A 13,181-nucleotide genomic window follows, 5' to 3' on the forward strand; every position below is an offset into this window, starting at 1 on the left:
TTCTAACATATTAAAAGTTAAAAGAGTAATATAGTGAACCCTATGTACCCAGGACCCAGCTTCAATAAATAAAGATCTTCCCATAAAGCTGAAAAAGAATTTCCAATCTTCATCTATTCCACTTCCTTTATTGCTGGTTTGCTTTTTAGGTGCCAAAGCAATTTAATGCAAATTCCAGTCTTCATTTCACTCTCATCAAAAACAACACTGACTGCATCAACTTACATTGATTATATCAATATGGATTACATCCGATACATAGAAACTATGCAAAAAATTCTGAGCTCAAAAGAAAAAAAAAACTCGTATCACCATTAAAGGTAGATAAAATACCAATTAATCACTAAGAAAATGATGAAGGGAAAGAAGCAAGCATTTATCATCCTGCTTTTCCTTTTTCTAACCATACTTCAACCAAATAGTGGATAAAACAAAGTTCTTCACTGCAGAAGTATTCCAGCTAATAAACTCCTAATGGAAATGTAGAAAATCATTTTATAAGCTTCAAGTAAAATATAAAAGGTTGTATGATTTTTCCAAAGAAGTATTGTGAGGTCAGACCTGGAATTCAAGCTCACGGCTGACTGAGTCTATATCTGTTCTTTCAAAAAAAAAAAAAACAAAAAACCAAGGAAAGGTGTTAGCCTTATTTGATGCCAATCAGCAAGGGGAACTTAGCCAGGAATCACATCATCTGGTGGAGAAAAGCTAAGCTTCACCAAACAGCAGAATATTTTTTAATTAAAATTTTGTTTTATTAAAAGGAAAATCTGTGAGTCTGTTTCTGTTTTGCTATGCATATTTCTTTGAATTATTTTTTAGAGTAGTTATGAGTGAGGAGAAGAAAGGAGGGAGGGGAACACTGAGAGGTATGGGATTTAACAATACAAACTATTACATATAAATTAGGTAAGAACAAGGAAAGAGCACAGGGAATTATAGCCATTGTCTTGTAATAACTCCAGAGTATACACTAAAAATACCAAATCACTATGCTGTACACCTGAAACTACCACAATATTGTAAATCAACTATATTTCAATAAAAAAGTAGAAGATCTCTTGAAACTTGAAGGGAGAAGTTTAGAGGTGGAAGATATCTTAGTAGTTAGCTAATTCATCTGGTGCCTTATTCAGATGAGGAAATGGAGCACAGCAGGATAAAACAACTCCTTTACATATTTTCAGGACTGGAAGTCCACAGTGAGACGTCTACTAAAAACCCAGATATGAGGGAAAAGCCTGCTCAGAAGTAAACTGTAAATCAGCAATCATGAGTCACATCAGAGGCATGAAGAATTACCTTCAGTTTCTACCTGGGTCATTTTGTAAATTCTAATGAATTTTGGGAAAGGGTGACTCAAATCAGAATGAGGTTTGGCCAGCCAAGGAAGCATAAAAACAAACAACAGCAATAAGCAGCATGTGTAAGAGTGACAAACCTGGGCAGTGCCCATCCAGGCAACACTCTCAAAGTTTAAGAATTCCAAATGTACAAACAGGGCTGGCACACAATTCTCCTCTCCTTTATCCACTGCACTATCCTCACTCTGACAGAGCTTGCCAGATGAACTTCAGATTAGGGTTCGGCTTCCAGCGCAGGAGCCAGTCATCACAGCAGTGTTCCCACCTCCCTCGCAGACAGGCTTCCTGTCTTCCTAGGTGTGGATTAGCAAACTAGCATCATGGGTTTCCATCCTCACCTCATGAATGATTTAGTAGAGTCTGCCCCCATGATCAGTTTCTAAGCCCACAAGGCTGTGTGCCTGAGCCTTGTTCTTGGGAGGTTCACCCAGGTAAGGCCTGTCATGCTGGGGGGTCCCCTTGCTCTAAGGCTCAGCTGCCTGGGCAAGTGTGAGCTTTACTGCTACAGGCAGGACTCCACCTCACCACGCTCCCTGCCACGGCTGTATGCGCCACCTTTCCAGAAAGGAAAGGCTGCAAAACCAACATCTGTAGACCCATCAAGGCTTCAGGAGAGGGAGTTCCCATCCTGGCTCAGTGGTAATGAACCCAACCAGTATCCATAAGGATGCAGGTTCAATCCCTGGCCTCACTCAGTGAGTTAGGATCTGGCTTTTCTGAGAGCTGTGGTGTAGGTCGTAGATGCGGCTCAGATCCCAAGTTGCTGTGGCTGTGGCGTAGGCCAGCAGCTGTAGCTCTGATTTGACCCCTCACCTGAGAACTTTCATATGCTTCAGGTGAAGCCTTAGAAAGCAAAAATAAGACTCCAGGAGAAGGCAGACAGATTTCCAGGTGACAGATGAAGCGGCTGGGAGAGATGCTTTAAGTCTCAGTCGGCAAACACAAAATAAACGGCTCTCCCAAAATCATTTCTTCCTGGCCCTTTTGCCAAGGACTCCTGGGCTGAAGAGACCAGGATTGTGACTCAGCATGGCACTTCTACCTCTTATATAACTCCCCTCAAGGAAGCACAAAATGGACAGAAATGAGAACAAAAATTATACAACAGAAATAAAGGGCATCAGTACTTGAAATTGCTGAATTTATTATTAAAAAATTTAATAATGTAGATCATGGGGAAATGTCAAAAATAAAAAAGAATTCATGATTATTCAGGATGGTTATGAGGAAGATGGGTATGTTATAGGGAAACTGGAGGGAAACCCTTGAGGTCTGAGCAAATCCATCTGGTCCTCTAAGAATTCAGAGTTCTCAGAGGTACAGATAAAGGGTCTGGATCATCAGAGCTCTCAGCATACAGTGGCTCAGTTAACAAGAGAGAGATGTGTAAACAAATAGCTGGTACACAAGACAGCAAATACACTCCAGTCAGATGAAAAGTTACAAGTCACATCTGCAGAAATGAATTATCAGTCAATCAATTACATGATTCAATTTGCTCTTAATTCCTTTGGGAAAAAATGCTGTCGGTGATTATCTATTAAAGGCCAGGCGTTATGCTCAATATCAATCATCTTTCCATTAATGCATCACCATGACCCTAGATGACAGGATTTGTTTCTACATTTACAGATGGGAAACCTGAGGCCCAAGAGGTGAAGTTACTCATTCAAGGCCACACAACAGGTAAGCACTGGACTTTAACCCTAATCTTTTCCACTAGAGCATGTAGTCTGAGGAATTTTTTTTCTTTTAGCATATGGAAGTTACCAGGTTGGGGGTCAAATCAGAGCTGTAGCTGCCAGCCTATACCACAGTCACAGCAGTGACAGATCTGAGCCATGTCTGTGACCTACACCACAGCTCACAACAATTGCTAGATCCTTAACCCAATGATGAGGCCAGGGATTGAAAGTGCATCCTCATGGATACTAGTTGAGTTCATTACTGCTGAGCCACTACAGGAACTCCAAATCTGATGAATTAAACACCAATACATAGGTGAATTGTTTTAAGTCTATAGTTGTTCTCAACAAGGCAGGGTTGGAAGGGAGAGTATGCTAACCCTTACTTGACCCAAATGCTTATAAAACCATCTTTTCCACAGCTTTTCCACTTATCTGGAATGTCCTTCTGCTTCTTGACCAGCTATCAAATGCCTTAGTCAGTAAGAACCAGTTGAAACTGCATCTTCCTCTTGAAGCCCTTCTAGGTCCTCTGATCCATGGTCAACACTCCAGGGTCTCCAATCTTGCCATTAGCCCTTATCATGCAGCAGCCTTGTACTCTCAGTCACCTGCTGGCACGGAGATGGCCCGATTTCTCCAAACAGCTCAAGAGCCTCTGAGGACAAGGATCCTGTGGTGTATTTCTGATTCCCTCCTTGGCTCCAAATAAAGCCATGTGGAGAGGGGGTCATGTCTCCCTTCAGCTCCTTCTCCCTCTGCATGTCACCTTCTACACGCTGCCAAGACTCCTTGGGCACAGGCTGAGCACAGGGTCAAGCGCTGGTCAAGGAAATGACACTGTGCATGTTCACCCGTGCAACACATTTGTCGTTTAGTGCTTCCGGTTTCATCATACCCTCTTCATCTAGATGCCATCAGCCCTGAAGCTCATCTGCTTCCCTCAGCTTCAGCTCGGCTTCCTCTCCAACTCAGTTAGTGGTAAAGATGGAGCCCAGGCGAAGTCGAGTTTCTAATCTTTCCTCCTTTCTGTATCAAAATCTCTTTAAAGAATATCTTTCCTCTGAGACCTATCACCTACCTTACTTGATAAAAGATCTGAAGTCAGAAGCTTGAGAAACACATACCTTTAGGGATGAGGAGAGGCAAGGATGGTATGTGGTTAAAATGTGGGTACTGGAGTCAGGGTTTCTAGGTTCAATTCTTGGTCACACCATTTCCTATCTAATTTCCCTAGTGCAAATTATTTAATTTTTTTGTGCTTCAGATTACTTACCTATGAAATGGTGATAATAATAATTTATACCTCATAGGGCTGTTGTGAGAATGGAGTGAGTTAATAGCTATGAAGTTCTCACGGCATACAGCAGGTGCTCCACACAGGTCAGCTGCCATCATTGCCCTTGATCCTGTTCATGCCTTCCCCTCACTCTTCATTCTCAACCCTTAGACCCTAGCATTTAACACCACTGCCTCTGTTCATCTGTTTTTTCAAGTTGTTGTTGTTGTTGTTGTTGGTTTCCATGACACTTAAGTTTCTCCTTCTTCTTCTTTTTTTTTTTAAGGCCACACCTGTGGCATTGTAAGTTCTTGGACTAGGGGTCAGAGTGAAGGTGCAGCTGCAGGCCTATACCACAGCCACAGCAACACTGGATCTGAGTTGCATCTGCAACCTACACTGCAGCTTGCTGCAATGCTGGATTCTTAATTCACTGAGTAAGGCTAGGGATGGAACCCACATCCTCAAGTGACTATGTCAGGTTCTTAAGCCACTGAGCCACAATGGGAACTCTGACACTTAAGCTTCTTGCTACCTCTCCTAACTCTCTTTCCCTGCCTGTTCCCAGAGATGGGGGCATTAGTTCTCTAAGGCCACTGTAATAAATGACAACTCTGGTGGCTTGAAACAGAAATTTATTACCTTATAGCTCTATAGCCTAGAAGTCTGAGCCTAGAAGTCCCAAGATGTTGTGGGAGCTGAGTAGAAATCTGCGCCTTGCCTCTTTCAGGTTCTCATGGGTGCTTGTGACCACATCACTGCAATTTTTGCCTCCACAATCACACTAGCATCTCCTCTGTCTTTGTGTCCTCTCCCTCTGCCTCTCTAAGGACACAAGTGATGGCATTTAAGGCACACTTGGAAAATACAAGTTAATCTCTACATCATAAGGTCCCATCTTCCAAACTCTTTTTCCAACGGTCACATTCACAGGACAAGGATGTACACTGGTAAGCCATTATCACAGTGGGCATTTCCCAAGGTCTTGACTTTGTCTTCCTTTCCTTTCCATCCTTCCAGGTGCTCTGTGTCTCCAGCAGTCATCTTTGTGTGGTCATCTTCCAGGTCATTCTTCCTTTGCTCTGTCTCCTAAATTTCAAGCCATCCTTCCTACTTGGCTTGAGTTTTCTCCTGAGAAATCTGATGGGCTCCAGAACCCAATAAATCTTTAATATTCTGGGAACAAAAGAAAGATTTCTTTTTGTTTGTTTGTTTTTCAGGGCTGCACATACAGCATATGGAAGTTCCCAGGTGAGGGGTCAAATCAGAGCTACAGCTGCTGGCCTATACCATAGCCTCAGCAATGGTAGATCCAAGCCGCATTTGTGACCTACACCACAGCTCATGATAACACTGGATCCTCAACCCACTGAGAGAGGCCAGGGATCGAACCTGCAACCTCATGGATACCAGTTGGGTTTGTAACCTGCTGAGCCACAACAGGAACTCCAAGAAAGCTTAGATTTCTTTTGAAGCTCCTCATATATTTTCTTTATTTTCAAAAACTCTGTCTACCTAAAACATAAGTATTTTTCTCCATAAGATAAAATTCTCCAGTGCTGTTTTTCTGACTCCCTTCCAAAGTGCACTCATTCTGGCTGCACTGCGCAGTGGAAGTGGGCCTGTGTAAAAGTGATTTGCTTTCATCTAAATGTCATCCTTGTGATTCAGAGGAGCTTTGTGCCACAGGAACATTTGTAGCTCTGTCGATGTTTTACAACTCATGGCAATAGCGTCTAAGTGTTGCATCACTCTTCTTATCTTTTCTTAGATAAATTACTTTTCAAGGGACTGAAAAACTATGTTTTGAATGCCATCACATAAGACTCAACTGTTCCTAATTAAGAAAAAAAAAATCTATGGAAGGGGATATTCATTGCTCGTTTTTTCTTTTTCTCAGGTTTAACTACGAAGTAGAGAGCAAACCATCTCAGGGGGCCTGATGAGAGGATTTGCCAGAGTCCGACCTTCCTCCATCACGCCAGGTCCTTGGGCATCTCCCACCTCCCTTCTGTTTGGTCTTCCTGCATTGGAACAGGCTATCTGATGGACTGGCATCTGTGTGTTACACAAATCTGGCAGTACCAAGATATCCAAACCAGGAAGGACTTCCTGCCAAGTCGCCGTCATTTGAATATTGTGACCGTTGTCTGTCTAAAGCCACGTTACCATGGCATTCAAGTACTTTGAAAAGAAATCCCCAAAATGCTAAGCAGTAGACATAGTATTATCCAGACTTAACTTTTGGTTCGATGTCTATATGAAGAATTTATAGAAACAGAAAAGATAAGAACCTACAAGAATGTTCAACCAACATTACTTCAAGTCGAATAAAGTGCTGGGCAGAAGTTACCAGGGTTTGTCTCCTACAAATCCAAAATAAACAAATGTACCTAATTAAACTTAAAACTTATTGCACAGCAAAGGAAACCATAAACAAAACACCTCCAGACTCTTTATAGCCTTTGGGATCATTTCTCTCTCTTCTATGGATGCAGCTGATTTAGTCTCCTTCCACCGACCCCCTGCTATAGCATTCTTCTAGAAGGACTTCATTTTAGGAAACCGCCATGACAGACTAGATTACTACCCCCAATTCTTCATCATTTCTCTTGGTCATGTGACCCCTCGGGAAAGTGTACTCCCTGTTCTGTTGATTTTGGACTTGGTCATTACTTACTTGTTTCAGCCAAGGGGAAATGAGAGGACATGATGAAAGCAGAGACAAAATGTGCTTGCGGGATTGGCTAAGTTACTTCCACACTCTCTGTCCCAGCACTTCTGAGGGTCTCTATAAGATCTGCTCCTACTGGGTGGTGCCTCGTCTGTGGTTCCCACTTTGCTGGGCCCCAGTACTATCCTTGCCTCTTTAGACATAGTACAGGCTTCCAAATGTTGGTAGACCCTGGGTGCTTCATTACCTCTTATTAATTTCTTTAACCCAGCCACTCTTTGCAATGCATAGGAAGCCATTTTTTTTTTAATCCATTGATTAGTTGGAACTCTACTTTTTACCTGTACCTTGACTACTAGAGTCTTGGAAATCCCTACCCTTTGCAACTGTAACAGTTAAAGATTCTACATTCCCATAACTCAACAATATCACCGAAAACTTCATTGGAAGATTCTCAAAAACTTCATGTTTGCTATCCTTTACCTTGATTCCCCAAGATTTCTTCATTTTGGGTCATTTTTTTTTCTTCAATACTCTGAAGGCTAATCTAAACTCTGGATTTCTCACCTCACCTCATCCTTTGATATTTAACTTGTCTAAATCATCACCATTTTCTCAGGGCAACTCTGAGAGAATGGCTATGGATTTCTTGTTATCTCCTGAAAGTTTAAGGGTTTTCCTTGTGTTCCATACACTTCAGTGCAATGTACTCTCCCCGCCTGCTGCCCAAACACAGAGATAGAAAACTTAGCAGAAAACTGACACAGGTGATATTTAAGGGTGGGAACAAGATGTAAGTAGGTGGGAGGTCCTGTTGCGGTGCAGAAGAAATCAACCCAACTAGTATCCATAAAGACATGGATTTGATCCCTAGCCTTGCTCAGTGGGTCAAGGATCCACCATGAGCTATGGTGTAAGCCGCAGATGTAGCTTGGATCTGGTATTGCTGTGGTTGTGGTGCAGGCTGGCAGCTGTAGCTCTGATTCAATCCCTAGCCTGAGAACTTTTGTAAGCCACAGGTATGGAGATATATATATATATATATATATATATATGGAAGTAGGCAATTATAAGTACATGGCTTGAAATTAATACCTTAAAAAGAGTTCTTTTGAGATCTTCAAATGCCTCTCTTTAAGACGCCTACTGTAAGGCACCTCTGGTTTTCTGAAAATGAATTTAATTATTTGGTATTTTTCACAATAGAGTAAAAATGTAATATTATCACAACCCCAGGTATATGGAGTTGGGTGTAGGCAACAAAAGCAGAACTTAGGCATCGACTTCACATGGTAAAACCCACACATGGTGAAAAAGTATACACTGAAATCCTAAATTTCAGTGGAAATACTTATTAAATGATATTACAAGCGAGCAACTTAAATAGTATAAGAACATTATTCCATAAAATCCTTGGATTCAACCTTATAACTTATCTTAGCAGTCAATAAAATGCTTCTAAAAGTGAAACACAAGATGGTCTGGGTCAGGAATATCAAATGATAAACACTAACCCCCTAGAGGAAATAGTGCTTTAGATAAGGTTTGGGTCATTTATCAAATGAGTAAAATTTAATTAAAAAGAATATTTTACATAATAACTTATTTCTACTGACAACAAGTGAGCCCTCCACCATGCTAGACCCAGTGACAGAAATAAGGATGATGAAAGCAGAATCTGCATCTACAAGAGGAGTATGTTGTCACAAGGAAACAAATTATGCAGAAGTACTCTGACAGAAGGAAGATGCAGAAGATCCACCAGGGAGGCACATTTCAGACTGCTCATGCTCCAAGAGGAAAGAAAGGCCGAAAGAGAGTAAATCTTTTTTGGCTTTGCAGGCCATGTGGTTTCTGTTGCATTTACTCAACTCTGCTATTGTAGCCCCAAACCAGCCATAGCTGACACGCAAATGACTATGTAGCTGAGTTCCAATAAAACTTGATGAAATCAGGCAGTGGGGTGGATTTGGTCCATGGGTTGACTAAGAGACTTGGGAACAAGGCTATCAGGGAAGAGGCTTCCCAAAGAGAGTGGTGTTGTCACTAAGCCTGGACTGCTGGGAAAGTCTCCAACAGGCAGAGATGGAGGGAAAGAGCCTTCAAGGTGGCAAAGGCATGGGTTATGAAAGAAAAGAATGAACCCAAGAAAGGAAAATGTGTCCAGTTTCAAGAGTGAGATGCGTGAGCAGTGACATTGGCTGTTTAGACTGAAAGTAATGACAACTTTTGTACGGAATTGTCAAAATTGTAGAGACTGTGAAGATCCTTGAACGCTGCAGTAATGAGGATAATCTTCATCTTAAGGTGATGAGGAATCACTTAAGGTATATGAGCAAGGAAGGGATGCATTATCAGAGCAGGGGTTTAATAAGACTCCTCTAGGAGTTCCCATTGTGGCTTAGTGAGTTAAAAACCCGACTAGTGTCCGTGAGGATGCAGATTCAATCTCTGGCCTCGTTCAGTGGGATAAGGATCTGGTGTTGCCATGAGCTGCAGTGTAGGCTACAGATGCAGCTTGGATCCCATGTTGCTGTGGCTGTGGCTGGCAACTGCAACTTTTATTTGAACCCTCACCTGAGACCATCCATACGCCATAAGTAAAAAGAAAAGAAAAAGAAGACTCCTTTACTTGATCATGGGCACTAGAGCAATAGTTGGTGTTCCTGGTGACTCAGCAGGTTGGGGATCTGGCATTGTCATTGCTGTAGTGCAGGCTAGATCCCTGGCCTTGGAACTTCCCCATGCTGTGAGCACAGCCAAAAAAAAAAAAAAAAAAAAAGGGTAAAAGTCACAGGGGCCTGGATCAGAGCAGCAGCAGGAGGATACAAACAGACTGAAGAGAAACACTGAAAGTAGGTTCTGTAGAATCTGATAAACTTTTTGATGTTTAGAGGTGAGAGGAAAGAATCAAAATTAATCTCGGATCTGAAGAGAGTAACAGAAATAAAAACACGGATGGAAGATTTTGAGAGGCAAGATACTGGGTCCAGCTTTGGATGTGCTGGGTCTGTTTCCCTTTGACATCCAAATAAAATGTTCACCCAGCTCTGCCAGATATGTAAATGTGGGGTCTGGATTTGTTTCTGGTTGCAGTTCTTTGCCCTAGAGAATGATGAATGTTGGAGTTTTGAGGGAGCTTATAATGTCTGGAGGAGAGACAGATCACAGATAAAGGCCTGAGGGAAATTCTAGAAGGGGACTAACCGAAGTAGCAGCAACCATAGTCAGTATTTGCTGTGGGTTTACCGTGTGCCAGGCATTGTTCTATATTAACTCATTTAAGTATTGTGTCAATTATACATGGTATATAGGCATTCTTTATCCCCATTTCTCAGATGAGAAAATCAAGGTACAGAAACAGTGGATAACTTACCAAAGGTCACATATAGGTGGCACAGACAGAATTTGAACCCAGGCAGCCTGGCTTGCCTACCCAACAAATGCTGCTCTCAGCACGTGAGAGCAAATCAAGGGAACTACACTCTAAAGGAAGGCCAAAGAAGGTGAGAACTGAGAAGGGAAAGCTCTCAAGTGGACTGAGGCAGAAATGGATACCAAAGTACAAAGGAACTACAAAGTGAGAACACACGAAGTGCAGACAGTGAATCCAATACACGGAACTCGGGTCCTATGGCAGACGGAATAATGCTCCCCTAATCCATCCAAGTCCTAAAAGTCTGAAATCTGTGACTACGTTACTGAACTTGGCAAATGGGATTTCTCAGAGGTGAATTAGGACTTTGACTTGGGGAGATTATTCTGGTTTATCCGGGGACCCAATCTAATCACGTGACAAAACCTGTTGTGTCTGGAGTCAGAGGGATACATGCTGCTGGCAAGGAATGTGGCAGCTCTAGATGCTGGAACAGGCAAGGGAACAGATTCTCCCGCCACCCCCGGGGCCCCCAGAAGGAGCACAGCTCTGCTAACAATTTGATTTCAGCCAAGTGAGACCTGTGTCAGACATTTCACCGCAGAACTTTAAGATAATAAATCTGTGTCATTTCAAGCCACAGACCATGTGGTAATTTGTAACCATAGCAATAGAACACTAATTTTGGTTCCCATCTCTACTTGATCTTGATTAATATTCTCAAAAATGACTCTAAGACCCTGGTGCCTCAGCCCATCCCAGGCCATGACCACTGACAATGGACCTTTCCCAGAGCCAGCCTGACCTCTTGACATGCAAGGTGGCACATTGCAGGGTCAGTGAGGGAGAGAGAGGGGGAAGCTGACCCTGTCTGAATTTCCTTAATCAATATTTAATATAACTGACCATAAAACAAATGTTAACTCAGAGGTGTAAAAATGTATCAAAACTAACCTCAGAATTCAAACTGCTAATTATTTACTGATTACAGCTCCATGGTAACAATGGCGCAGTCAGATTTTCGTCTTCACAATGTTCTTCTCTACATTTTCAACAAATGTTTGAAAAACAGGAACAAAATGACATTATGTAATATGGACTTTGAAACGTAACTTTTACATTGAATTTCCCATGATTATTTCAAAAGAACAATGAAGGTTATTTACGTGATTTGGATTCTAAAGTTAATCTTGACTAATGTGGGGGCTGACAATTAAATTTCTAATAGCCCTCTGGCCAAAAATAATAATAAAACTAATATCTTAAGGCCCTTTTGAAATGCCTTAAAATCATTGTAAAAAACTGTAATCCATTTTCCTTAAGTAAACACTTATTTAAAATAATTTACCCCCAGGTACCAAAATATCTAGCAAGAGAATTTGCTCAAAGCAAGATATATATTAACACATTCCCATTTTATAAGATTTTTTTTGTCTTTTTACCATTTCTTGGGCCGCTCTTGCGGCATATGCAGGTTCCCAGGCTAGGGGTCGAATCGGAACTGTAGCCGCCAGCCTACACCACAGCCACAGCAACGCAGGATCCAAGCCGCATCTGCAACCTATACCACAGCTCATGGCAACACTGTATCCTTAACCCACTGAGCAAGGCCTGGGATCAAACCTGAAACCTCATGGTTCCTTGTCAGATTCATTAACCACTGAGCCACGATGGGAACTCCTATAAGATCTTTTAAAACTTGTTTTGTTATCACTGTTACAAAGTTTTGAAAACCTGTCCCTAAAGCCAAACCTCAATATATTAATGAGTCAAATGGCTAGAATCAAGTATGTACACTTTGATAACAACGTAAATAGGGTAAGCCTTAGCTAATCACAGTTTGCAAGTACCTTGTTCAGTGAAATGTGGGATAGCAGCAAGATCAAGTTCCACAGAAAATAAGTAAGGGAAAATAAACATGGCATTAACATTGTTTTTAAATACATGTCTCTGAGCCCAAAATTCACTGGCATTAAATACCTGCTGTGGTGGGCAAAGTTCCTCTTAGGTTAAGGATCAGCGAACTATGGCTTGTGTGCCAATCAGGCCCACCATCTGTTTTTGCAAATAAAGTTTTATTGGAACACAGCTACACTATAGTTTTGCAGCACAAAAACTATATGGTTGCAAGAGAGTCACTGCAGGCACAGACCACGTGGATCTCAAAGCAAAAAAATATTTACTATTGGGCCCTTTACAGAAGTTTGTCTACCCCTGTCTTGGATCAATATTACTAAGGTATTTGGAAAATATTACTTGGGTATTGTGAACTACTGAAGCAAACTATCTTTTATATGTTTTACAGACCATATCTGCCTTAAATTTCAAACCTTAATGGCTTGAAAGTTCATGGACTTTTTCACTTCCTCCCCCTCTTGTTTTCTTTGGTAAGGCATGGAAAAATACCTGTGTAACTGCTTGGCCTTTTCACATACTAAGGTGACAGAATAGACCACAAAAATCTCATATGGTCTAGTGAATAGATAAAATAATCATCATTATAATATATAATAATACTTTTCTTGTGCTGTTTATGGAGACTGAACTGAACTGGTATAGCAGTAATGATGGCTCACATTGAGGCCTTATTCACAATGATATATTAGCAACCTTATTATTGAGAATGAAATTATGCTTAAAAGAACAGGCTGTATGATCTGTCTACCTAGGTTGGCATCTATTCTGGTTCTATCCCTTTCCAGTTCTAAGAATTTGAACAACATGACCTAATTAGGGGTATGATACTAGCACTTACACTGGGCTTTTTTGAGGATTATAAGAGTTAATACAGCAGTGCCTGCCA

At 41.4% G+C, this 13,181-nt stretch overlaps 1 protein-coding gene across 3 annotated transcripts in view; it reads right to left on the bottom strand.

Moving 5' to 3' along the window:
* ANO4 (anoctamin 4) overlaps window positions 1-13,181 on the bottom strand; it is a 354,946-nt gene that overhangs the window by 237,737 nt on the left and 104,028 nt on the right. The window lies entirely within an intron of this gene.

Source organism: Phacochoerus africanus, chromosome 7 (genome assembly GCF_016906955.1).
Source record: "Phacochoerus africanus isolate WHEZ1 chromosome 7, ROS_Pafr_v1, whole genome shotgun sequence".
NCBI classification, from domain to species: Eukaryota; Metazoa; Chordata; class Mammalia; order Artiodactyla; family Suidae; genus Phacochoerus; species Phacochoerus africanus.